At 47.0% G+C, this 27,884-nt stretch overlaps 1 protein-coding gene across 1 annotated transcript in view; it reads right to left on the reverse strand.

Moving 5' to 3' along the window:
* Positions 1-27,884, reverse strand: part of LOC146832789 (fibrous sheath-interacting protein 2-like) — a 538,629-nt gene that overhangs the window by 506,313 nt on the left and 4,432 nt on the right. The gene's annotated exons all lie outside the window — the stretch shown is intronic.

The following is a 27,884-nucleotide window of genomic DNA, read 5'->3' on the forward strand; positions in this document are numbered from 1 at the left end:
ATCGGCATATGCCGACGATATCATACTATACCTGTGCGACCGCCGCTCCGCTATGGATGCTATGGCTGCGCTATTCTCCTCCTTTGAGAGACTGTCAGGTCTAGCTATTAATCCGGCGAAACCAACGGTTTTCTTCTTTAAAGAGCAGGCGCCTCTACCGGTCTTTCGATTTGGCTTGCTGAGGTTTAAGGTTGCTCCCCACACGTTTAAGTACTTAGGCATCCATGTATATAGGACCCAAACGGATATGCTAGAAGGCAACCTGAACAGAGCTCTAAGAGCCATACGATCCAGCATTAACTTCTGGACATCACATCTGTTGTCAGTGGCAGGCAGGGCAGCGATTGCCAAAATGTTGGTCCTTCCGTGACTACTCTATTATTTTACGAACATACAACTTATGCTCCCGAACAGCACTTTTAAATTGATGAACACCTTGCTGGTTGACCTTATTTGGGGGTCGGGCAGGCGGAGGATTAGCCTAAAGAAGTTGCAGCGCAGCACGGCTGGAGGGGGTCTAGAGGTACCTGATTTTAGGGCGTATTTTTATGCCTGTCAACTACAGTGGTTATCCTTTTGGATAGCAGGGCGTAACTTGCAGGAGATAGGGATGACTGAGTGAGATATAGGGAAGGGGACGCTACACACCCTTTTATTGCCGCATAGCAAGATGCCGTGGGGCCTCCCCCCACTTCTGCACACGGCGTTGCGATGTTGGAGGGCGGCGCTGCAGTATACAGGGGTCTCCCCGGCCTATGCCGGTAACATCCCTTTGCTTGGTATTCCAGGACGGACGACTGTCCATGCGCAGGCTTACACCCTGGGTGGACGTAGCGGTCACTACAGTTGCAGACCTCTTCGGTGAGGGGATGCTACTAGACCACGATAATTTTGTTCGGGAAACGGGAGCACCAGATCATCTATACCTCTTATGTGCCGCACTGCTACAATATGTCAGAAAGTACTGGGCCCCGCAGAGACAAGAGCCCCCTAATGATCTAGTCAAAACATTGTACTACATGGGTAGGGGACGTCATCTCATTAGGTAGTTATACGTAGGTCTACGCTCCCATGCACAAGTAGAACTGATACCACTTTGCACCGCCTGGGAAGGGGACATGGACAGGGAGCTTGAGGATAAGGAATGGGAGAAAGTGTTGGAACACCCTAAAAGGGTATCACGGAAAGCGCGATTTAAATATATTCAAACTATGATACTGCACAAGGCGTACCTTACACCATGTAGGCTCGACAGGATGTCACCACTGCCCTAGATGCCAGTCAGAGGGACCAGACCTAGCACACATGATATGGTCCTGCCCGCGGATCGGTAGATATTGGGCCTTGATTCAGGGACACACAGCGGAAAGAGGGAAGCCCGTCTGCGCCCGTCCGCGCCCCGGCCGCTCCCAGCGCCAGGAATGCTGCCCCGCTAAATGGCCCCCCTGGTCGTGTGACATATAGTAGAGACCAACTATTGCAGCTGAACCCACCTACAGATCATAATCCTTCCGCCATTAGCCTTTCTTGTGGACTAATTAACAGCCGGTCATTAGTCAAACACTCCGCTGAAGTCTATGGCCTTCTGGAGGACTTGAAGCTCGATGCACTTTTTATAACGGAAACCTGGGCTACGGCTACATCTACAGTAAGCCTGGGCGCCGCTTGTCCCAGTGGTTATAAAATTCTCCACAAACCTCATTGTACAGGTAGAGGTGGCGGAGTGGGTATACTGTACAAGGACACCTTAGATTTTAAACCTCTTCTGATTGATGAGATAGGGGGGATAGAAGTCATGGGCTTTTCCCTACAGTCTCCTGGCGAGAATCTTCTAACGGGGATGCTCTGCTACAGGCCCCCGGGCGTGACCACACTTTTCCAACTTCTAGCTGACACCATCACCAATCTAAAGCTCGCCCATACTAATCTGATTGTATTAGGTGATTTTAACCTTACGGAAGATGGAGGTCTCGGCAGTCATCTGAGGGACCTCCAGCATACGTGCTCTAACTTAAATCTTCATCAATTAGTGGTCAGTCCTACCCACCAGAAGGGCCATACTTTGGACCTGGTATTTGCCTGCCCAGACACTACGGGGATATCAAGTATCCTGCCTATGAACTGGACAGACCACTACCTTATACTCTTGAGCACGAGGCTGCCCTGTCAAAAGAACAAGTCCAGCCAGCAGAGCCTCTATAGGAAGGATAGAGAATGGGCCAAATTGGCTAAAGTCGGCCCGTTAACTATATCTTTGGATGCCAGTCACTTTTTCTCCGATAAGTCCGTGGATGAAAACTATAAATCATTCACCGATCAGATAATTAAGACTCTTGATCGGACCATTCCCATAAAATCCTTAAAGAAGGAGTGGAAAAGATCGGCGCCCTGGTACAACGAAGAGCTGCGTCAGCTTAGATTATCTCGCAGGCAAGCCGAGAGGATATGGAGAAGAAACTATGCCGAGGATGATAAGCAAGATCTGAGATTAATCCAACTAAAATATAAAGCTTTAATCCTGAGGTCCAAGGCTGATTTTTATGCAAGCTCCATTGCCCAGGCCTCTAATGGGACTAAAACCCTCTTTAAGATTGTCCGCGATCTCTCCAACCCGGACTGCATGAACAACAAAGTAGCTCCCTCACAAACTTTGTGCAATGAAATTGCCACCTTCTTTCAGGAGAAAATCGATAATATTGTTAACACACTCTACGACAAGACGCAGGAGGGTTTTGAGGCAACAACTAGCCTGGCTGATGGAGCTCTTTCACTGACCGCGGTTTTGGACAGTTTTCAACCACTCTCTCAGGCAGCTTTTGACAGCTTAATAGAGAGCGTATCCTCTGGCTCTCCTCTTGACCCCCTCCCTCATAAAATCTGGAAACTGTACGGGCGTAACACCTTTCCCAGCCTGAGGCTGAACTGCAATCAGTCTCTGATGGCAGGATCAGTCCCGGAATGTTGGAAGTTAGCAGTAGTGACCCCATTAATCAAGAAACCTAATTTGGATCCTCTGATTCCTGCTAATTTCAGACCCATTTCACTCCTGCCTTATCCGGTGAAAATTCTCGAAAAATCAGTTAGCATGACGCTGTCCTGCTTCCTGGAGGAGAACCTTCTGCTCGACAGGGATCAGTTCGGCTTTCGCCCCGGCCATGGGACGGAAACGGCTCTGGCCACCATGCTGGACAATCTTCGAATGCGTGCCGACAACGGGAATGCCACGATCTTAGTGCTTCTCGATATGTCGGCAGCTTTCGACACGGTGAGCCATCCGGTCCTGCTGAAAAGACTGGAGCAGTTAGGTGTCAAGGGCAGAGCGTTGCAATGGTTTCAATCCTATCTGGAGGGTAGACAGCAAGTAGTCACCATGACCCCGTTCTCCTCTAGCAGATCGCCAGTTGCGCACGGGGTGCCGCAGGGATCGGCAATTAGCCCTATTCTTTTTAACATCTACCTGCGGCCCCTGTTTCCTTTAATTAAATCTTTCGGAGTCAGCCTAGTGAACTACGCTGACGATACGCAGCTGGCTTTCTCTCTAGAGGGGGAAGATGCGATATCCCTGGACCGGTTCCAGCAATGTATGAGGCAGACCACGGACTGGCTTAGAAGAAACTCCCTCCAGTTCAACAGCGGTAAAACCGAGGTGGTCTTTTGCTCTCTTACTAGGATCCCAAAACATCTACCTCCAGAATTCAGACTTCTTCCGGAGGAGGATCCCCTGATTCCGGTCAGAAAGGTGCGCAATCTCGGGGTGATTTTCGACGACGACCTCCAGATGGTCTCCCAGGCCAGCAAGACCGCTTCGGTCTGCTTTGCCCTGCTACGACTACTTCGAAGTATTCTACCTCTACTTCCTAGTGAATTGCGTGCCATGGTAGTATGCTGCACAGTATTAAGCAGGCTCGATTACTGCAACTCCCTGTATTTAGGGGCTCCGCAGTATATCTTTCAGGGCCTGCAGAGGATACAATCAGCAGCAGCTAAATTAGTACTTGATCGACGACGCAGCTCCTCGTCCACTGGTGCACTGAGGGACCTGCATTGGCTCCCGGTCAGGGAAAGGGTCTCCTTCAAGTCTCTGTGCATGACATTCAGAGCAGTGCATGGTCTGGGCCCAGCCCCTCTGCAGGGCAAATTTGCTCGCCACATACCAACTAGGCAACTGCGCTCCTCTACAGCTGGCCTTTTGGTAGTCCCGAGATTTAAACGCTCTCGGGCGGGCGGCAGGGCCTTCAGCATAGTAGCCGCCGGGCTGTGTAATAAGCTCCCTCTGAACTTGAGACAATGTAATTCTCTACTCGAATTCCGCAAGGGGCTCAAAACCTGGCTCTATCCCAAAGCTTAGCCGATTCATTCTTCCAGTCTCGTCGTCTGCCTTTCCGGTATGGTCCCCCCAGTCTAAAGCGCCAAGATGCCCGTAGGGTGATAGTTGCGCTCTATAAGTTTATCATCAATCAAATCACAAAGAGGGAAATAGGTGCTACGGTGGGGAGCTGTATCCTTGGATTACGGAATGAAACTCCTAAGTATAAAGTGCAATATAGATTTGAAAACCTGGCACTCCTCTTGGCGGTGCGAGCGATCACCATGCGGTGGAAGTCTAAGACGCCACCTCCTATTCCTGCATGGCACAGCGAACAGACGTAAGTAAGTAAGTAAGTATTTATTTTGTACATGATTAATTAAAATCTTTACAAAGCGAATAAAAACATTAAAAGGACAATTAAAAATTGCAAGGACAATTAACCAAAAGATGTTTAAAAGTTCTCTCTGTCCTATGAGTTTGCCAAGTTGATTCAGATTATAGTGTGGCATTATTTAAAATCAACAGTCCTCAAGCTCTCATGTATCTGACCCCAGCCAGTTCAAAATTTTTTACGACCTGACAGTTTAGTTTTGTTTTGCTGGGATTGAAGCAAAGTTTGACTGCCTGTCTGCATGTCCGTATTCCGTGAGATTTGAAAGAGTCTCGCAGGAGTTTGCATCTCAGGTCTTTCAATTTGAGGCAGATGCACACTGCATGGACGAGGTCTTCCTTTCCTGCTTTACACAGACAACATTGTGGTTGAAGATTTTTCCTTGTCCAGGGCGGTAAGTGAGGATATACAGAGATTATGCCCAGACGCATTTTTAGAAATTTCTCTTTCATTCTTAAGTTCATGCCCACATTGAGGTAAGCCTGTGGTTGCGTCGGACCATAGTCATTAAGGATTATCCAGCCGTGTGCTTTTTTTGTCAGGGCCTCCTTGTCTTCGGCTGTAGAAATAAGTCTAACTACCTTTTTGGCTGTTTTTTTAAACGTCACGTGGTCTGTTGGAATGTCCCATAAATTAGATAGGCCCAGCACTTCGAGAGAGTCAATTAAATACTTCCTCGCTGATGATTTTTGATGCTGAAGAGTCTCTTCCCAGATGTTATAATTTAGGGAATCTTTGTTGGCATTGCGTATCATGTGCCAGGCAGTGACATATGCACACCGTCTTTCTAAGGTTTGTTTCGCGATGCCAAATTCCAGTCGTATTTGTGCGGAGGAGACTTGTTTTGGCAGGTTAAAGATGAGCCTATAAGAGTTTGATATGATTATGTCCAGAAGGGTGGCGTCTTTCCCTTGAAGGGGTTCGCTCCCGTAGGTGAGTGTTGGTTGCAGTTTTGCACGAAGTACTTGGAGAAGTGGATAGAAGGTCAAATCTGGGAGTTTAGTCTTTAAGGTTTTTAGGGCAAGGGAGGTTGCCGTTCCCTTGCCTCGCAGGGAGTCCAGCTGAGGTTTAAAGGTGATCTTCGAGTCCAGTATTATGCCCAAGTATTTGTAGGTTGTTACGTTTTCCATTCGTTCTCCATTTATGTGCCAGTTATGTTCCCTTTTCTTTTTGTAGTTTACTGCCATTACCTTAGATTTATTAAAGTTTATTTGCAGAGCATTTTTATTTGAAAAATCGTAGGTGGTGTTTAGTAGGTGCTGAAGACCAATGGGTGTCTGGCTGATGAGCACCAGATCGTCTGCGTACAGCAGATTGGATAGTGTGATCATCCCTAGCTTTGGTGCGTGGCAGAATTTTTTGTCTAGTTCGCCGGGCAGGTCGGCTAGGAAGAGATTGAATAGCGTTGGAGCTAGGACACAGCCTTGTTTGAGGCCCTTTGTTGTTTTTATTGGTTTTGAAAGATGTGTGCCTGCACCAAGTTTCACTTTAATCCAGGTGTTAGAATGTAGTGCTATCAGGACATTTAAAAGATGAGCAGGTATGCCCCATTTGGCCAATTTTTGCCATAACTTGTTGCGGTCTACATGATCGAACGCTGCAGTATAGTCGATGAAGGAGAGATATAAAGATTTATTGTTGTCTCTTGCTGATTCCATCAGTAGAGTCAGGGCCATGATGTTTGTAGTTGTTCCTTGGCCCTGACGGAATCCGATTTGGGTGTTCAGGATTACTGAGTTAGCTGCGGCCCAAGAGGTTAATTCCTCTAGTATGTTCCCTGCAAAGTATTTAGCTTCTACGTCAATTAACGCAATCAGACGATAGTTTTTTGGGGCTTTTTTGCTCGAGTGTTTATAGATTGGACTGATTATTGAACCGTGCCATGACTCTGGTAATATCTGAGTAATTTTTGCATAATTAAATAAAGGTGTTAAAGCGACGCTCCAGAACTCTACGTCGTTTTTGTAAAGCATTGATGGTAAGCCGTTGGGTCCAGGGGCTCCTGTTGGTCTTCCTTTCGCTATTTGTCTTCTGATGTCTTCAGTCCCAATAGTCGATAGCTGTGGGTCTGAGACTGTGGAAATATCAGCGTCATTCTTTGGATCGTTCGTTTTCAAGATGAAGGTGCTGCATTTGTTGTTTGCTTCTCTCTGGTGATAGCCAAGTCCTACCTCCACGTCATCCGTTTTCAAGCTCTTTGGCGCTTCCTCTTTGGTTCTGTCCTCACTATTAAAGTTACTGGCTAGATAGTTTGTCCAAGCTCCTTCTGTGATGTTTGAGTCTATGCCACCATGGTCAGGATTTTTTATTTCCTTAATCATTCTCCAGAATATAGAACTGTTTTTTTGTTTCGCTTCGTGGAATAATTTTGCCCATAGTTGATCGTTTTTATTTTTCTGTTTCTCCCATTTCTTCTGTTTTAGTGATTTTTTAGCTTCCCTCAAGGTTGTCTGCAGGCCTTTGTTTTCTGGATCTTGCCGAATCTTTCTCAGTGTGTGATTTATTATTCGTTTTTGGATCTTCATTCCTGGAGAAATTGATGTTTTATTTAGGTGCCCCTTTCCGTTTGGAAGCTTCTTTGCTGGACCCTTAGATAGTTTGACCGCGAACAGACGTGGTGGGGTGTTGCAGAGAGTGCTGCACTGAGGCGGGAAGAGGCCAGGGGATTGCGCAAGACCCCAATTGCGATGGACTGGGACATCATGTTGGAGGCATGTAGATCTTTGGACATACCCTTACACACTAATCTCTGTAATACCTAAGGTGGCGACTACACCTATAGATTAGAATGGCCTGACCCTGGGTATCTGTATCAGTGAGATGGAAATGCGGAAAATGTTTGAGCCAATGCTGGCGAGCGACTCTGGAGAGAATTTTTTTTGTTTATGCGCATATGCAGGATCAGTGGGTGGGGGGTGGGTGAACTACAGTTGTGGGGTTTTTAAGTATGCTATGTCCATGTAAGACAGCAATATAAGAGTGCGCAAAGTCCTGTACTGTTATAGGCGAGTTGGTATGCTACCACATTATCCTCAGATTGGCTTAGTAAAGGTTAAATCATGGAGCAAGTAGAAGTTAATAACGCTGCTTGTAACGAAAGACGGTGGACTTTCGTAAGGTGTAGCATGAGCACTGTTAGAATATGTTGTTTGGCCTGTCATATAATATACAATGCACAGATATGCTATTTTATGTACATATATGCTGCGAAGAAAAATGAAAATCAATAACCCAAGGGTCAAAATGGACGCTAGATTCTCATTCCGGGATATTCAGCAACCTCATTATTGTGTATGGGGAACGTTTCCTCTGACTGTTTTCACGCAACACTGCGTTTTCACTCAATATTCAAGCACATCGAAATATCACTGTAACTCCTGGGTGACGAGCGTTCCGCTATCGCTATACATGGCTTACACTTACATCTCCACTAAGGGGCCAAGCGCAGAACTTAAGTTCCTTACATGGAACGTAAATGGGCTCTCGGACAAGATGAAGTGAGGAATAGTTCTCCAGTATCAAAAGAGACAGGTTCCCGATATAGCCCTCTTACAAGAAATCCACATGATTGGCAATACATGTAGGGCCCTAAACAGATGGGGTTATCAATTGATGGTGCATGCGGGGTTCATTTCTGGTGCCCATGGGACAGGTGTGCTCCGGCGGAGGAACTGCCCCTATATGGTTAAGAAAACTTGGACTGACGACCAAGGTAGGTCTGTGACGGTATCTGGTTCCTGGGTAGCGAAAACACTTAATGTGCTCTCTGTCTATGTCCCCCCTGCGCTGTGACAGTCCACCCTGCAGGTACTCAGTACATTTATGCTTGAACTCCCAATTGGCATTGGTTTAAACTGGCTGAATTCCTCTCGGCTTGGTGGATATTTGGCGACACCTTAACCCCATGGCCACACAATTCACCTTCCACTCAGGGCCCCACAACAGCCAATCGCGAATAGATTACATGATCACACATGCTGTGGACCTGTCTAGCTCGTGGAATTTTGGAGCACTCCCCCCCATTTTGACTAAGATGACGGTGGGTCTCCAATCCAGGCGCACGACTCTGACCATAAACCCATGGGCGTTCAAAATACCTCATATCAAGACGCCATTACCAAAGATACCGAACTATACTTCAAAGAAAATGTTGAATCAGTAACCTCAGCCCAAATCCTATGGGGCAGATATCAAGGGAAGAGCACTGGCCTTGATGGTAGGACACAAGAAGGAATCAATGAAACGTATAGATCAACTTGAAGTGGAAATCCTAAAGGGGAAAAAAGCCTTGGCACAGTCCCCTGACCATGCTGCTCTGCAGTTATTGGCAGTCAAGACACTAGACTACAGACAACTCCTCACGGAGGCGGCCAAGGCAAAACAAAAGTCAATGTACCATAAGATCTATGAACAGAGGGAGAGAACGGGCAAGCTATTAGCCTGGCTGGAAAAAAAGAGACCAGGCATCGAGATTGGTACACCAATTACAAGCGTCCGAGGGGGAAGGGATCACTGACCCCCGAGATGTCACAGAAACTTTTGCCACCTACTTTGCTTCGGTATATACGTCAGTGGTGGCGGTGTCCCCACATGCAGCACAGGAGCTTCTCTCCACTATCAATGTCAATTGCTTATCACCAGAAGAGGGAGACTCTCTTGATGGGGAGCCCACAGAAGAAGAAATCCAATACACCATAGGTGACAAACGTTCGGGCATGGCCATGGGACCCAATGGGCTCCCAATCCAGCTTTTTCAGTCAACTGCTTCCAAATTACCTCCCTACCTCTGCCAGATGTATTTAGAAAGTTGTGAGAAAGGGCTGTTACCAGAAGAGATCCGGTTAGCCACGATCGTGGTAATACACAAGCAGGGCAAATCAACCAATGACTGTAAGGCGTACAGACCAATCTCTCTCCTTAAGGCAGAAGCTAATATACTAGACAAATTACTGGCCAAGAGACTCATCCTACTGATTATCGGGCTGATACACCCAGACCAGTCAGACTTTATGCCCGGCCGGAACACCGCTTTGAATCTATGATGCCTGCACGGGGTGCTGGGTAGGGAACATACGATAAGGGAAGATGTGGCCCTGTTGTCCCTTGATGCCAAAATGGCCTTTAATACTATTGAATGGACTTATATGTTTGCTATCCTGGAAACAATGGGCTTCGGGCCCAATTTCATAAAAAGGGTCAAGTTACTATACACCAACTCGATGGCCCAAGTAGTGGTGAACCGGCACACATCTAGATAGTTTCAGCTGAGTAAGGGAACTTGGCAAGGGTGCCCCCTGTCGCCCCTAATATTCACCTTAGTATTAGAACCTTTGGCGATTTGGGTGAGGGGAGACCCTCTGATCCGGGGACTTAAATGGACCGAGAACCACAAGGACAGAATTTCGCTCTATGCAGATGATATATTGTTATACAAGGCCTCTCCAGCATCTACCCTTCATCGTGTACTTCATATTTTCCGTATATTTGGCAATCACTCAGGATATACAATACATTGTTTTAAGGCGCAACTATACCCACTGCATGCCCTGCAGCCGTGCATACCAAGGGACTATATAATCCCTGTAGTACCGGAGGGATTCCGCTACTTAGGAATCTATATAATGTTGGATCCAACCCGCTTCTATGAAACAAACCTGCAAGGGCCCCTGACGTGCTTTCGCACTGACGTAAAACATTGTGGTTCCCTTCCATTGACCCTCCTGGGACACGCAGCTCTTTTTAAAATGTTGGTGTTGCCCCGCTTTGTCTATGTTTTACAAAACACTCCCTCCAAGGTCCCCGGCTTCTACTTTTCTAGCATTGATAGCGCTGTGTGCACCTTACTGTGGGATGGACGGGCGCTGCGATCGGCGGGATGGTATGACGGGGAAATTGCATTAGGTTCGTACTATTGGGGATCTCAACTTGTGGTGGTCAACTGCTGGGCTCACGATGTTCGGGGGACCCGAGTGACCGCACAGACTGGTGGCTCATGGAACAAGGTGGGTACAACAAAGCACTATACACGAACCCCAGGAGGTTGGGCCTTACCGGTTGACAGCACGCACAATTGAAATCTAGCATGCAGTTAATAAAAAAGTGGGCTGGCACAACAAAAATACATGTGCAACTCCTTTCTGGGAGCCTGAGCACTTGGGCCGTCTGAGTGCTTGCCCCGGGTTTGATAAGTGGGACCTGATTGATATATCAACGGTGGGGGACATGTGGAATTCCAAAGGACTGGCCACATTTGCAGATCTTCAGAAAGACTATGACCTTGCACAAACCGAAACATTTAGATATCTACAGATCAGCCATGCTCTTAAAACAGCAATAACGGTGGGGGGGTCCATTTCCTGAGGCTTCTGCCACTAAAAGACAGGCTAATACTCGACCCCATGACCAAGAAGGCCATATCTCTAACTTATAAAAAATTGATTAATAACCGACCAGATCTTTTAACGGGTTTGCGACAGAGCTGGAAGGCGGATCTGGGTGTGCTGGAGGAAGCTCATTGGCAATACGCTCTGGCCTCCCCCAGGGAAATAGCCATTCCCATGAGACTTCAGCTTGTCCAACTTAAAATTCTGCACCGCGTTTATCTTGCCGCAGGAGTTTTGGTCAAGATGGGCAGGAGGGACGATCCTTATTGCCTCAGACAGTGCCACCAGGAGGGAACTTTCTTTCACATAATCTGGGAGTGTCCAGTCGTCCAACATACTAGAAAGTAGTCGCAGAACAAATGGAGAAATCGAGGGGGGGGAATTGATGGCTACCCCGAAACTATGCCTGCCAAACATATGGGAGGCCACAGACCTCACCCAAACTGAGAAACCATGGGTCTCATTGGGATGGGCCCTTGCAAAGCGAAATATCGCACAAAAATGGGGTGTGGGTGAAATGCCAACTACCAGAGATTGGGTTGCAGACATGGATAGAGCCATGATTGCGGATAAGGATGTTTTCAAACACAGAGGATGCCCCAAAAAATGGGATCGGAAGTGGGCTGCCTGGAATATACACTGGGGTGAAATATGCCTGTCTTCCACAGTGGAGCTACGACACAGTGAAGTAAGATTGCAAGGCCCATTACATATTGAGGGGGAGATACTGGAATGAAGAATCATTTCTGGAATAATATATTGAGAATAATCTATACACACATTGCATCTGTTTGTATGTTATTGATGACCTGCATTGTTGTGCTCTTCGTTATGTTGCCTAATAAAAAGAGTTTTTAAAAAAGAATAGCAGAATATTGTGCCATGTTTGTCTTTTGTTTCATGACAAAATCACAGTGGCATTGGCCAGCTTAGCTGACATAGCTGCTATAAGATTGGTCTTCATTTCTATAGTGCCCAGTATGCTTCCTTTCCCAACAGGGGCCTTTGATCACGACAAAGCTGAATTGTGTGAATGCCTCTGAACAGTTGCAGAAATCCCTGAATCACTCTTTAAACAGATAAGGGATATATCCAGTATATTGCACTGTAACTGAAGAATACCCCCAAAAATCTTTAAATATATCAGGGATATATCCAGTGCTTTGAACTTCTTTAAAAAATCTTGTCACATTGACCATTGTTTTACATGGATTCTTCATACAATCTAGTCATTGATGGGAAATGATCTCCCTGCTGTGCAGCACTTATTTTTTTAAGGCAAAAAAGGAATCAGTTTCCTGTGTGGTGTCAATATGTAGGTCCTTCTAACAGGATAAAGAATCACCCTATATCATCAAGTGGGAAGACCCTGGGTGGCGGGTCTTTAACAGCATCACCGAGTACCCTTTATGCATTTCCAGCTAAAAAACAATGCGCATTGGTCCGACTTTGAGCTAATGTCGGAAAATGAGGTTCTCAGTATAATTTCTAACCTAAAACCTTCCTCCCACACTATGGACCCCATCCCATCCACAATCATAAAAGAACTTAACCGCACCATTTCCCCTTTCTGGATAAAAATCATCAATGCCTCTCTCACCTCAGGCTGTGTCCCAGACTTCAACTTGGACAAATCACACCCATTCTCAAAAAACCAGGGGTCGACCCTAATGATCTCAACAACCTCAGACCTATCTCCAACCTCCCATTCCTTGCAAAAACATTGGAGAAATGCGTTCTCCACCAACTCAACAAACACATTGATGAGTTCAACCTCCTTGACACCTTTCAATGAGGATTCAGGAAAGGTTGTAGCACGGAAACAGCTCTGCTCAACATCTCTGACGATATTCATCCTTGATGCCCATTGCTTACACTACCATAAAAATAACACACAAATCTACCTATGTGTGTGTCAGATGAATCCAGCCAATTCACAGCCATATCAGAAGGGCAACAAGCCATTGAAAACTTGATGGCCAACAACAGCGTCAATTTCTATTGGACAAACACTGAAATCCTAGTTCTTGGCTCTCAGCAAGCAAATAGGCTCACTTTTGTCCCCCACTTTCGTAAGCCAAATTATTTCCATCAAATCCAAGTATTGACCTTGGTGTTATTGAGTAAGATGACCTCATCCTTAAGTCCAATATATAACCAGTAGTGTAGGAAAGAGTTTCCAAATGAAATTAACAAAATAAATCTTACCACGTATCACTGCAGAAAACCATTCAGTAGTGGGCAAAAGACAAGTTACTCCTGCTTCAACAATGGCAATGCTTCATGTGAAGATCTCCCTGTGTACCAGAGCAAGAGACTACAAAAATCCAAAAATATGGCTGGTCAGCTTGTCTTTAGCCTAAATATATGCTAGTCAATGGCAGTCTAACCAAAAAACCTTCACTGATCCCAGTGTGGGTTTCAATCAAATTCAAGGTCGTCTGACAAGCCTACAAATGCATGGAAGGCTCTACCCCCAAACACATTCAGGAAAAGATTAAACAAAATATATTGCTCTTTCCATTCCACAAGAGGCAACCTTCTCATTTCACCAAAAAACAGAAATAAGAGCAAAGGCACCATGAGAGTCAAAGTGGTGAAATCCAGACTCAGAAAACTCTTCCCATCAGAGATCCACAAAGCTTCAACCCTCATGGTCTTCACAAAAATATATCTTTCAATACTAGCAAGGCTCACCACCTCCTCCACAGCTAGTATACATGTGCTTGGATTCCCTCATCCCCAAGATCCCCTTTGGTCATATAACCTGCTACAAAAGTTGAACATATGCAATAACTTACATGTGCACTTCTACTCTTTAACTGCTGTGGTTTTTCATTCACTACAACAAGCCCCTTCTGGCAATGCCGGCATCCACTGTTACTATGTAACCTCAATTCAACTGATGTGCGCAAATGGAACAAACTCATGTGCATAGTATGACTGCTTCTGATTTTATCAACCAAAGGCCGGCTAATTATCCTGGCCATGATCCCTAGTCCTGGATTGTGGCTTCTGACAGTGCCTAGCTGTGATAATGTTTTCTATTCTGTAGAATGCAAATAAAATATCAATATTAAAAGAGAGAGTGGAGCTCTAGAGAATTCCCCTACGTTTGACATGATTCACGAAATCTGATGTAAGGAATTCTCTAAAGGCGGATAGCTTTAAGTTTCTTCACATCACTGAGCTAACATAACATGTCTATTTGGAAGGCGCACATTCACCCAAGGGCATCTTGCCGCTGAAAAGCAGATGTTCATTGTTTCCCAATTCAATGGTACTCATTTTATCAACCTCAGAAGGATGGACGGATGAGTGGACCCATCAGGATTTGACCTGTGACCATGAGGTCAAACACAGGCCCCTACATTGGATGCATTAGTCCACTAAGTCACCAGACCAGAGTTTGGGTCACATAAAGAAGAGATCAGACTGGACCTGTGAACTATGAATCTTATAATACACTCAAAACTTGGTCTCCTTTGGATACGGACTCTTTTAAGCAACTTTTGGGTAGCTTAAAATCTGGCTCACCTTGTGACCTACTTCCCATTCTGGTGCTAAAGCAGCCTGAGCTGCCTTCACTGATGTTAATAATGGAACTACTTAAGGCCTCCCTTCGGGAAACAACAGTCCCGTCCAAATGGAAGCATGCCATGGTTCTTCCTCCTCTTAAGAAGGCGAATGCCGACCCTTCTCAATTTTCCAACTTACGGTCTATTTCACGGCTTCCAGCCTTCTCTAAAGTTTTGGAAAGACATGTCAACTCACAGCTATCCCACTTAATTGAATCCCATACCGTCTTGCACCCTTCTCAATCTGGATTCAGAGCAGGTTTTTCAACGGAAACAACCCTTTTGGGTGTTACCGAAATGCTTCGTCACCATCTGGATAATGGGGACACGGCGGCACTCATTTTGCTTAATTTGAGCGCTGCATTTGACACGGTATCTCATACTGTGTTATTGAAAGATCTACAATCTCTGGGCATTGACGGCCTAGCTCTGAAATGGCTTGACTCCTTTTTGGCCAATCGCACGTTCCATATCTTTTCCTCTACGGCCAGCTCCAATATCCTTTCATCCCCACATGGAGTACTGCAGGGCTCTGTGTTGAGTCCTCTATTATTCAACATCTATGTTAGACCTCTGGCAACGATTGCCGAAGAGGCAGGACTGTCCCTATTTTCCTACGCATATGACACCCAGATAATTTTTTCGCTTTCCGCTGTGCAAGATTCTGACTCATCTTCCCTTCAATCTGGTTTGTCCAAAATTGCATCCTGGATGCAAACGAACTTGTTAAAACTAAACGGCAAAAAAACTGAAGACCTGATTTTCGGGAAGAATAAAGATCTCTGGGGTCCCCAGCATTGGCTGTCAGTAATGGGCGCTTTACCCCTGCCGTCTCATCAAGTCCGTAACCTAGGCTTCATCATTAATGACCAACTGTCTATGAAACAGCAGGTCATTAAGGTGGCCACAACCTGCTTCACCATCCTTAAATGGCTCAAGAGAATCCTGTGGATGCTGCCTGGCCCGACTCGTAGTCCAGGCTTTGTTACTTCCAGGCTGGACTACGGTAAAGTTTTATATCTGGGTGCAAATAAAGACTTGTTGCAAAAATTTCAGGTGGTGCAGAATGCAGCCTCTAGACTGCTCTGCCAGGTGCCAAGGATGGGCTCTATCTCTGGCTCTCTTCGTGATCTTTGTTGGCTCAGGGTAGCGAATCGTATCAAATTCAAAGCCCTGGGCTACATGTTTAAGATTAAAACCGATACAGCCCTTCTATATCTTCAATCCTTGGTCCATCGCTACATACCTGCACGTTCTCTCCGTTCTATGTTGCAGGTGACATTTTCAGTTCCCAGAGTTAGACTGCTGCACATAGGTGGTCGATCTTTTGCCTACCTAGGTCCCTCCCTGTGGAACTCTCTTCCCTTCACTTTACGTAATGAAACACTCTATGAGCATTTTTGCAGAGAACTAAAAACATGGTTGTTCAATCAGTAATCTCTTTACTTGGCCTAGTTCCTTTCTAGCAGGCGCCGGGAAACACTTTGGGTTGGCTGTGCGCCATGTAAATTTAAAGAATACATAATAAATAATCAGACTGCGCAGCATGCAAGTTCAACAAGCGTTTGTTGCCACTGTTTTATTAACAATAATTATCCAACATTCCTAGCTTGGAAATGGAAATAACTAATGCATGATGAACTATGAAAGATCCTCTGCTGGAGAAGGGTCTACCATGTTCAATTTTCAATAGATAAGCCACTATGGGCCTCATGTAGGTAGCGAAATACCGGTCGGTAACGGCCGATTTTCGGTAAATATGCCGTTACCGACCGGTATTCAGACAAGTGAGATGTAGGAGTCCAAAAACCACTTTTCGGTAAATACGAGGCGGTAAATACCGATTCATAGTTACCGAATTCTAAAATACCGATTCATATTTACCGAATACATAATTAACGAATCGGTAAATATGAAGTGGTAAATATGAAGTGGTAAAAATTTAAAATGACATGTAGGAGCAGTCGGTAATTAAGAAATCCAGGAAAATCGGTAAATAAGAGTCGGTAATTAACACGGATTGAAAGCAGGTGGTAACCATCAACAATGCACATAAGCAATCCCAAAATGCAACAGCGTGGACAACATGGCCGCCATGTACGTCATTGCAAGGCGCCTACGTCTACAGGCAGCAGGACTGAGGGTGTGGCGACGGGAGGAACAAATCTACAGACAGCGCATCACACTATTACAGCTGACTGATGCAGAGATACATGAGAGGTACAGGCTACACCCCGAAACCATCATGGACCTGATAAGGGACCTGCACCCACTCCTGGACCAGCCAACAAGAAGGGCGCACGCCATACCACCACATGTGCAGGTGCTCTGCAGCCTACATCTACTGGCATCCGGCAGTTATCAGGTGGTGATAGCTGCGGTGGGTGGTGTATCCCAGAGTTGCCTGTCCCGTTTCTTCAGGAAGTTCCTGGATGCCATGATGCAGAGAATGCACCACTACATAAGCTTCCCAAACACACAGGCTGCACTGCAGAAAACAAAAACAGACTTTTATCACATGGCACAGTTCCCCCATGTCATCGGCTGTATTGATGGTACACACATCCCAATCTGTCCACCAGCTGATACAGAGCACATATACAGGAACAGGAAGTCCACCCACTCCATCAATGTGCAGGTGATCTGTGATGCAGGGAACATCATCACAGATATTGTTGCAAAGTTTCCTGGGAGCACCCACGACTCTTACATCTTCCAGAATAGTGGGATCTACACACGACTGAGTGCCGGCGAATTCGGAGAGGGATACCTGCTGGGTAAGTAACAGTGACGCCCCTTGAAACCTGCAAATCAGAGTGTATAGAGGCATGTAACTGATGGTTCCCTTTTACTCATCCAGGCGACAGTGCATATGCATGCCGTTCATTCATCCTCACTCCCTACCTACACCCAGCAACCCAGAGTGAGAGACGATACAACGTGGCCCACAAAACAACACGCAATGTGGTGGAGCGCACGTTTGGACTACTGAAGAGCAGGTTCCGCTGCCTCCACAAGAGCGGAGGCGCACGCCAGTACAAACCCATCACCTGCTGCAAGATTATTGCCACTTGTGCAATGCTGCACAACCTTGCCACGAAAAAAGGTACAGATGTGGAACTAACATATTTTGAGGACAACGAGGATGAGTCAGGCCAGCCAGAGGGCAGCGCAGCTAGAGTGCCAACTGCAATCGATGGGAGAGAGAGACGGGCAGAGATCACATGCAACTATTTCTGAGTAAGTGAGGGGACACAGCGAGTTGTGAGAAGTCATGACGTAGTTTAATGTGGCACCACGCCATGAACACATGAACAGGCCAATCTGGCAATATACCATCTATACAAGGAGTATGTCCAGGGTTACGTCACCCAATGGGAAGTGGCTAAGCAGGGCCACATCAATGTTTGCGCATACGCGCTGCAGTGGTGGATTGCACGGCCTGTGCATCCTCACTAGAGCCAAGCCCAAGCCGCCTGCTGCTCCTGCGTGCTTCGGGGACGGGGGGGTGTGATGCTGCTGCTGGTGTCGATGCTCTCCGCAGCATCCCCTGCAGCAGTTGTCGACGCCTGACTAGTCAATAGCACCCCTAGTGCACTTGTCACCTGCACCATCCCCCGAGACAGGTCGCTGCAGCACTGTGTTAGGCCCTCCTGCATCGTCACAGAGCGCCGGCAAAGTAGGGAAGTCGCAGTTGCCAGACGGTTGAGTGCCCTGCTGGTAGTGTCCCTTCTCTGGCGTTCCCGGCGCCGTGCTTCGATGTCAGCATCTAATTTGCTGCACAACTGCTGGATTGACTGGGACATGTCCCGAATGCCCGCAGCCATGCCGCCAATGTTTGTGTCCATGTTGACTAAGCTTGTCTTCATCACCCGCATGTGCCTCTGGACTGACATAACTGCCTTTGATTGCAGGCGCTGTTGCTTCAACATTTGGCCCTCGAGCCCCAAGAAGACACCATGGCCGTCAGTGGGTGCTGGTGGACTCTGGACACGCGACCTGCGGCGCCCTCTTGCTCCCGTCTGTGCTGCCTGTGAGGTGTGGGGCACAGTGGGATGGCTCCCTTCCTGGGGCCCGGTGCGGTCTTCTGGGCCCATGCTGTCGTCTGACGAGGTGTCGAAGGCTCGTAGCCTGGCAGCTGGACGCCTCCTCATTCTCACACCTGCAAGCGGAGATGTGGCCGGTGATTCGAACATGAGTGGCGATGCTGGCTCTGGTTGTGGTGATGCTGGCTCTCGGTGAGGTGATGCTGGCTCTGTGTGCGGCGAGGCTGGCTGTGTTGGTGGTGCGGCTGCCAGTGGGCCTGCTCCCTGGTCTGAACTCGTGCTGGCTAGAGGTGATTTTTGTGGCCGGTGTGCCGTCTCCCCTGCAGCATGCCCTGTACTGCATGATGTCACATCTGTGGACAGAAAAACAACATTGGCTCAGTGTCCCCGAAGGGCTGCATTGCAAGCGTCACAATAAATCATTTCACATTCCAATCTGTCCTCTGTCTCCTTGTGCCTCGAGTGCGTGACATGCCTTGTTGCCCTGTAACATTTACGTCATGGTTAGTGTTGCCCTGACTACATCTCCCGGAATGCATTGCCTGTCTGCACTGACACGTGTGGACTGCAGTGTGATTCTCGTTTCGCAATGGGGGATGTGGGATAGGGGTAGGGGAGGCTACATTGCTGTGCTTTCGTCTTACCTTGGTGTGTTGCGGCTCTGGCAGAGCTGTCGGCGTCCCCAAGACCCACGACGCTCTCTTGCTCGATTGTGGCCGCCACCAGCTCCTCCAGTTCGGTGAGGGCAGGTGCCCTGTTGGTTCCACCTCCGGTCTGGCTGGCCTCCTTCTGGATGTCGCCCATCATCCTCTTGGTCACAATCCTCAGGTCATACCAGCGCTTTTTGAGGACCTCAATGTCCCTGTGGGTCACTCCCACAGCATTGACCTGCGCCTGGATGGCCAGCCATATGTTGCGCTTTTCGGCCTCAGGCACTTGCAGGGATTGCCTCCCAAACAGCTTCTGGTGCTGCTTCACCACCTCCTCCACCAGCACCTGGAGTTCCTTGGGGCTGAATTTGAGCTTCCTCCTCCTTTCCCCTCCGTCTTTCTGTGTTCTCTGGCTGGACATGCTGTTCGTTTCCCGCTCGCACATGCAACTGCTCCCTGCCTCTCCTCTGCACTCCAAGCCTCTCCAGGGTCGGCTAATTATGTACACCTGCCTGGGTGTGGCCACTTCGGCTAATTGTGTACACCTGCCTGGGTGTGGGCAGTTCCTGGTTGGGTGGGCTGTCGTTGCACAGGATTTTCTGTTTCGTCAAGTCATGTGATGTTATTTACCGAATCCGTACATACCGATTCGGTATTTTCCGATTCGGTAGATACCACCTCGGTATTTTCCGAATCGGTAGATACCACCTCGGTATTTTCCGATTCGGTATTTATCACCTCGGTATTTACCGAATCGGTGAATTCCGATTCGTATTTACCGAATGTTACCGAATCGGTAACTGTTACCGAATTTTTACCTACATATAACTTACCGATTCTAATTTACCGATTCGGTACGGCTCGGTATTTAAGAACCGGTAAAATTTATTTACCTACATGAGGCCCTATATGAGGTATTTGCTTTTGTCCCAAATTCATGTGTCTTTTTCCTATACACTATCAGTGTATTGCTTTGGTACTAGAGTGAGAGGATGACATGCTACAATTTGAAATCCCAGAAGTGTGCAGTCTAACATTAGCAAATCATTGACATGTACACGCGTATCATTAAGCCTATTTATAGCCCATACACTGAACACAACCTTGCTTGTGAATCAGTGTTTTGGCTGTACACTGGCCCTCCATAACCAACTAATTATACCTGTTTCCAATTTCCAGCGAGCATTACCAACATAAAAAAATAAAATTGTATTAATATTTCACTGTAACAATGACATACAAAATAAAAGTAAACAATAAACCAACAGAATCGTCAGGCAGGGCACTAGGAGGCAATATTTTGATCAAGTGGAAGGGCCTGCAGTACTGGAGATAACACTACCAAAAATGTAGAACATAAGCCCATCGTCGGATCCCACCCTTCCACAAAAGCCAATACACCAATCACCATTACAGTCACCCATTCTCTCCCAGATGGACTATGGCATACGCTCAAGCATTTCGTACCGCGACTATCACAGAATCCACACACCTTCAGCATCAGATATCCCAGGCCTACGGGGGGGCAAAACGAGGCAGCAGTGGGTGAAGAGACCCCCACGACTGAATCATCCAAACTGATTTGACCCTCACACCGTGACCCTGGCTGTCATCCAGCGGTGGAGAGGAGACGGACCAACCCCTCTCGATGCTCCCAGCATCAAGCTACCATGATCAGGAGTTTGCATGAATAAGGTGTTGTGGTATGCGTCCTCATGAGGGCCCCGAACCATACATATCAATCTGTTCTAAGGAGCATATTCAAGTTCCACACATTAGAGGGAGGGAAAGGCCTTAACAAAATCCTGGTTAACAGCTCATTAGTCCGGGAACCATTCTCCAGGATACCCACAACATCCTACGGGCAGGACCGCCAACGAACCACCCATTGTCACTGCACTGGTAAATAATACAATTCCAGATCAGGGGCAGCTAATCCACCCTCCAGCACTGGTAGGCATAAGTTCCAGAGTGCCACGTGGCGACACAAGGTGCCCTAGTATAAGGACAACAGGATACCATTGAGGTCCCGAAACAACTTCGGGGCAGCTTAGGTGGAAGAGCTGCAAACAAATAGAGGAGTCGGGGCAGGACAACCATCTTGGATACAGCAAGCCTGCCACTCTCAGAAAGTGTCAACATCATCCAAAACACCACCGAAGACCAGAAAATGCCTGGAAACTGTTGCTGTCAAGCAACAAATCCAGCAGCCAATAACTGGAAATTCCCAAATAACGAATAGTGTGCTGTTCCCACCGCAACGTCAGGCCTGCAAGTAGAGGTTTGCACACTGCCACCTAACCCCACAGAGGATAAACACAGGATTTACTCCAATTAACCTCGAGCCCTGAATGATGGCCAAAGCTTGCCAACGCAGTCACTGCCCTTTGTAAGTCATTGTCCTCCCCCCTCAAATATAGTAACATATTGTCTGCAAATAAGGAAAGGAACATATTTTCGTCAGTGCGTAGCACGCCAAAGTAGTGGTGACCCAGATGGACAGCTTGAGCGAATGGTTCCATTGCCAAAGTACACAATAGGGAAGAACCTTGTTGGGTGCCTCGTTCCTCTGCAAATGCTTCTGATATCAGAGAGCTGATGCGGGTCCTAGCAAGTGAACAAGTGTTAAAGAACTTTGACCATCTGACAAAAGCAGGGCCCATGCCCATGTCGAACATTTCTGATGTCAACTGAAAGGTCCAATTCCCTCTGCAGCTATTCCTCATGCTGATCCAAAGCAAAGAGTATCTGGTGAATATTAGTCATTGTGCTACGCGTAGGGACAAAGACCGTCTGATTAATATGAACCATAGAGCACATATGGGGAAGCAAGCAAGTGGCCAATAGCTTCGCCAGGATTTTATAATCCATGTTGAGTATTGGCAGCGGGCGATAAGAATCCAGAGCGAGTCCTTATCTTTCTTTGGAAACAAAATGATAGCAGCTTCACACAGGGAGAAGGAAGCAGACCCTGGTGACAAGAGTCATTAAAGAGAGCCACAAGTTTGTGGACAAGGACCGGAGCATACACTACATAGAATTCTATAGAGAGCCCATCTAGGCCAGGTACCTTCCCCCTTGCCATGTCTTAAATTGCACCCTGGACTTCCTGTTTGGTGATATCCGCCCCCAATTTGGTCCGCCACCTCGGAACTGGGCAAAACCAGCAAAGAGTCTGCAATATAACACAGCATGTCCATATCACTACACCGGGGTTCTGCAGATTACAATTCAACACTATGGTGAAAATACGCTTCACTGATACCTTTCTGAGTAAAAAAGTCCCACACTGATGAGTCATGTACTTGGAGGATGGCATTCCCCCAGTTCGTGGCCTGAAAATGCCACACCAGCATCCTCCCTGACTTATCCCTATAAGCGTGGGCCCTGGCTTCATATGCCTTATAGTTTCTACCTTTCCTTCGGTACATTGCGCTTCCCATTCGGTGTTCCCTCCAACTCGTGTGGAAGACCGTCAATCACCTTCTCCTGATGCTAAATATCTGAATGCAGTTGTGATTATATCTCCCACCTCATTAGAGATACAATAACCCCCAAGCACCCTGTTCATGGTTTACCATTCAACGCCCACCAATGAGGCAGAGACCGCACTGTCTAGTCAAAGGTGTGTGACATGTTCACCCAGTAAAACTCAGAAAGTCTGGTTCTCCACTATCGCTCGGTCTAAGCGCCAGTTTGGAACTGTGCTTCAAGTAGAGGACAATTGAACACAAAACAGGGTAGTGATCGGAATATGTCTTTGCCAAGTATTCAGTTCCCACCACCCTTCCATACAGCGTCCGACAAGTGTATACACAGTCGAGCAGGGCCACAAGATCGGGGAAATCTGAGCAGTAGGAGTACACATGAGAACGCGGGTTGCAGGTCCTTCAACAATCTTCCAAGTCCCATTGTACCACCCATGCACGTGCAGTCTGCCAACTAAGTCTGTGGTGCACTGTGCAAGGGGGGGTGCAATCTATCCTAGCCAAAGTCCACCACCTAAATAAATCCCCACTCGACAATCCTCCAGTAAGGCACCATGAGTGATAAGAGGGCAGACTCCCCAGACAGTAACACTAACTGGTCAATATTCAGGGCAAAAGTATTTAACAACGCCATATCTCTACCATCCAAGAGATCCAATACCAACAGAATGTAACCCTCTGGGTCCATGACCGCCCTATGTAACTGAAAAGGGACCCACACCTGATCCAAATAAGGGTGCAGCGTGAAAAAGACTAATAAATAGTGGTATAAAGTTGACCCTGGCAATACACCTAAAGGACCCGGCTTTCAACCCTCCACAAGATGAGTCTCCAGCAAAATCATAATTTTAACCCCCTTCGTTTCTGATAAGCTAGGATGTTATAAAGTTCAGTAGGGGAGGAGAGACCCCGCAATTTCGAAGTGATCACTTTAAACTGCACGTCATAGTTCGGAAACCACCAGTTAAGGGTCACAGGAACCCCATTCAGACCCAGCACCGCCAATTCCATCCACCTCACACTGCACCAAGCAAAGAAATTCCACTGTCTCACACAGTCTGCCTGAAAAAATTGAACAAAAAATAATAGAAAAAAACTGACCTCCCCCACCAGAACTGAGACACACACAACCATCCTGTCCACACACACCAACACATAAGGCTCACCGAGGAGACAAATAGAGACCAACGGTCCAACAAGTTCCGTAACGGAGAAAGGCTACCAGAGAAGAGTTCCACCTGCTAAAGTAGAAAGACGCAGCTCACTGGCAAGCAACCAAATACAAGCAGATGTGGCAAGCAAGCCCTAACCCAGCCGACTCCCTCCCAGTCCCGCTCACAACTGGATAACGCCCAGGAAAAAGTAACCACACACTCCGCTCACCGACACACTAGTAGTAACAAATAGTAATAGACTGCAAGGTAAAATAAGAATATAGCGCTGAAACAGACAGCATTATATAACATCCAGAGTACAAACAGGATAAATGAGCCACACAATCAGCTCACCCATCGACAGAACAGTAGACTCAAGTAAAAATGAATGGGCTAGGCAAGATAAGGGGTCATTGAGAAAATAAGTAGCATTAAACTATATCCTCCAGCTACCCTTGGGTAACTCCCACTAATGTGTTCTCGAGCCCTGGAATAACAGTCACTGGACTCAGAGGCAGAGCTTCTATGTTTTGGGCAGAGACGTGATTAAGAACCCTTGCTGTTCCCCAATGATGCAGCAGTCTCAACTGCCCTCGTTTGTTCCAATGCCACTTTGAAGGCCATTGGCCGAGACGCCCCTCTATGCCTAGATCACTGATGTTATGGATGCGGCGGTCACTGTGACCCGGGCATCTCGTGCACGCTGTATTTTTTTTCATAAAGTTCAAGCCAATCCTAGGCTGCAGACGGTTTGGTAAAGAAATGCACTGTGTCGTCAGCCTGAATCCGCAGCCGGGCAGAGAAACTCAAGGAGTGAATCAATCCCAGGTTGCACAGTTTCCTCTTCACCGCTAAAAACAACGCTCTCTGAGTCTGGACCTGGTGAGGGAAATCAGGGTAATGAGACACTTTTGAATTGTCCACAGTGAAGGGGCCATAAGCACGTGCCTTTAGCAGGAGGTGATCCCTAATTGAAAAATATAAAAATGCACCACAGAATCTGGACTTGGTGGGGCTCCAGGAGAAGGCATCTGTGCCTGCACTCTATGCTGATGTTCTATAGCAAAGAAATTGGAGAGGCCCTCTGGGGACACCACCTCCTGCAACCAATCCTCCAAATAAGCCAGCAGGGATTTCTCATCAACACACTCTGACAATTGTAGAAAACAGACATTGTTCTGGCACGCACAACCCTCCTGGTCATTCAGTCGGGCTCTCTCAAGAGTCATAATGTGGTGATCCACAGACTGGACGGCGGAGGGACAGAGACTGCACAGTGTTCTCCAGCCAATGGACCCACTCCGACACTTTCTGCAAGTCTTTTCGGATAAGGCCAAATTCCACTGACAGCAATTCAATTTTGCATTCCAATCAGTCACCTGAATGACTGTAAAAGGAACCTCAAACTTACCGTCCATATAAGTTTTAGTCCCAGGCCCAGTGCCCTGCTTGACCTCCTCCTGGAGGGTGCTAGTGTCCTCCTGTGTGCATCCCTCGATGGTCTCAGTAAGACAGAAGGGAGCACAAAGTACCTGCACAATAATGTACGACAGGCTATGCAGAGGCATAGGTAGGTGTCTCCCAGGGAGGGCCGAGAAACCCCCCATATCAAGAATGTGTCCAATTTTAAAAGGAAGTTTGCAGGGCAATAGCGTAGGCAACCCAGATGTGTGGGACCCAGTAAAAGTCCGGACTAGTAGACCCCAGCAGCTGGTATGGAGGGTAATACAGGCAATCACTCAGGTCAGCAGCACGCCACTCTAGAAGAGAAAATATCTATCTCACCAGCAGCAGCCACAGAGGCTCCAGTCCACAAGAACACAGCAGCAACATAGTCGTGGGGCATCTCAACAAGGCAGGCAGAATCACAGAGTATGCCTTGTATTTCCCCTCAGTAGAAGGTCAGAGTACCCCCTGCAAGGGCCGCACCCAATATCTTCTCCAGTGCTCAAGGGTCCACTGTCCGTCATAAATAAGGGCGCCTGTGGCATATAAAAGCACTCATCCCCACATTCAGGGTCCTCCAAGGGCAATACAATCCACAGCACACAAAAAAAGAGTGCATCCAAGGTGAGAGCGTGATCCTGCAAACAAGACGGGCAGATAATATGCAAAAGGTCAAAGCCATGCGTAAGCCAGCCACAAGGCAAAGCAGGCCCCAGGGAGAAGGCACCAAAGTAATCCTGGGAGCCCATTCGTCCAAAGGCCCCCTGATATAAGCAGGGGCTACAGTTATTGCCCTCCAGGGGCATCAGAGTTTGCTATGTGGCTCCCCCACAGGAGCTATGATAGGAAGCACTGGGCAGCATCCACAGTAGGAGCGTGGCTGACATGATCACTTCGGGGCCACCATCTTAGAAGTGGTCGGGTCCGACCACTGCTCCCGCACAGAGAGCTCCAGCCCCAGGCCAATCAACATATTAATGTGGGAGCCCGATACCTCAATGGCCCACTCAATTAGGCACGGCAGGACAGAGGCAAAGTCGGGCACGGTCGGGAACTAGCATGGCTTCTGTGCTGGGAGTGGGGCAACTATCTTGTGAGCTGAAGGAGGCCCTAAGCGTTGGGAACCGCGCGTCCAAACTTCCCCTTTCCTCACCTCCAGTGCCATAATAGGAGGCTTTGCAGGTTCCTCACATGCTCGCAGACACTGCTTCCGAGCTGCCGGGCGCAGCAGTCAGGAGCAGTCAGGGATCGCAGGCGGAAAGGAGCTCACCCTACCCGCAGCCTCAGGAAATGGTGGTTGGCTCCGTCCTCCATGTGCATTATCTACATCATAATTAGTAAGCATCTAATTATGTCCAACCAAGTCAAGTTCTTCCATAAGACCCACTTGTCCACTAAATTAATGAGGAGTTGGGGCTTAGTTCAAATGTTCAAATCTTTGGGGTGACAGATTCAGAGTCAAACAAGTTAGTGATTTATCTCCTTAAAGCTGAAAAGTTGGATTATATTCTGAATGAAGACATAACAGTATTGAGTTGATGAAGCACAAATTCTCTGGATTATGAAGGACACAATGAAAGGGACTAAGAACCTTAATCAATGTGGCATATTCCATGTCGAATTTACCCAAATATGAAAGGGGCAAAAGATGTACAGCAACTTTAACGACTCATAAACTTTCTTCTGCCACATAAGCAGCAGTACATTGATGAAGTCTGCAAGATGGGGACTGTATATGTTCTTTTTAAATTATGCATTTTGATCCATCAGAACACCTTGACTAAAATTAAAAACAACGATGATGGCTCTAAAATACTGGACATGCCCATATCGACTGTCTAAAACTAGATTACATTTCTGCTCTTTTTTTATTATTTCTCTGATTAGCCCCTTCTAATATTGGCTACAATTTGTGCTTTTTTACCCTGGAGTACTCTTCTAAAATCATAGCACAGTAATTTATGCAACTCATACCGTTCATGAATATCATACAACAACTGGTTGCCAAGTATTTTACATAGGTCCCAATGGCATGCAAAAGCAAGCAGTCTCATAGGAATTAAGATGAAAATATCTTGTAAGTAAGAAACTTTCCATGTTCCATCTCTTTTCTTGGGCTATCAAAACTGCTTTGAAAATCAAAACATTTTCATTTTCTGTTTAAATGATGTGGTGAAGAGGGACATTCTCTCCTAAACTCTGAAGGACCCAATACAAAATGTATTCATTTTTTCTCAGCCCTAATAACCCAAATATCCAATAAATCATTGTCTATTTCTGATTGAACAGTGATTGACCACCACATAATGAAGAAACAAATTGCTATTTCTTGGTTTTTAATCCTCTGGGATTTGTCAAGGATGTTTTGATTGTTGCTTGTCAACTGAAATGGTAACATTAGTCTGAACACCTGTTAATATGCTTTTCATTGGCTAACAC

Source organism: Triturus cristatus, chromosome 5_1, assembly GCF_964204655.1.
Source record: "Triturus cristatus chromosome 5_1, aTriCri1.1, whole genome shotgun sequence".
NCBI classification, from domain to species: domain Eukaryota; kingdom Metazoa; phylum Chordata; class Amphibia; order Caudata; family Salamandridae; genus Triturus; species Triturus cristatus.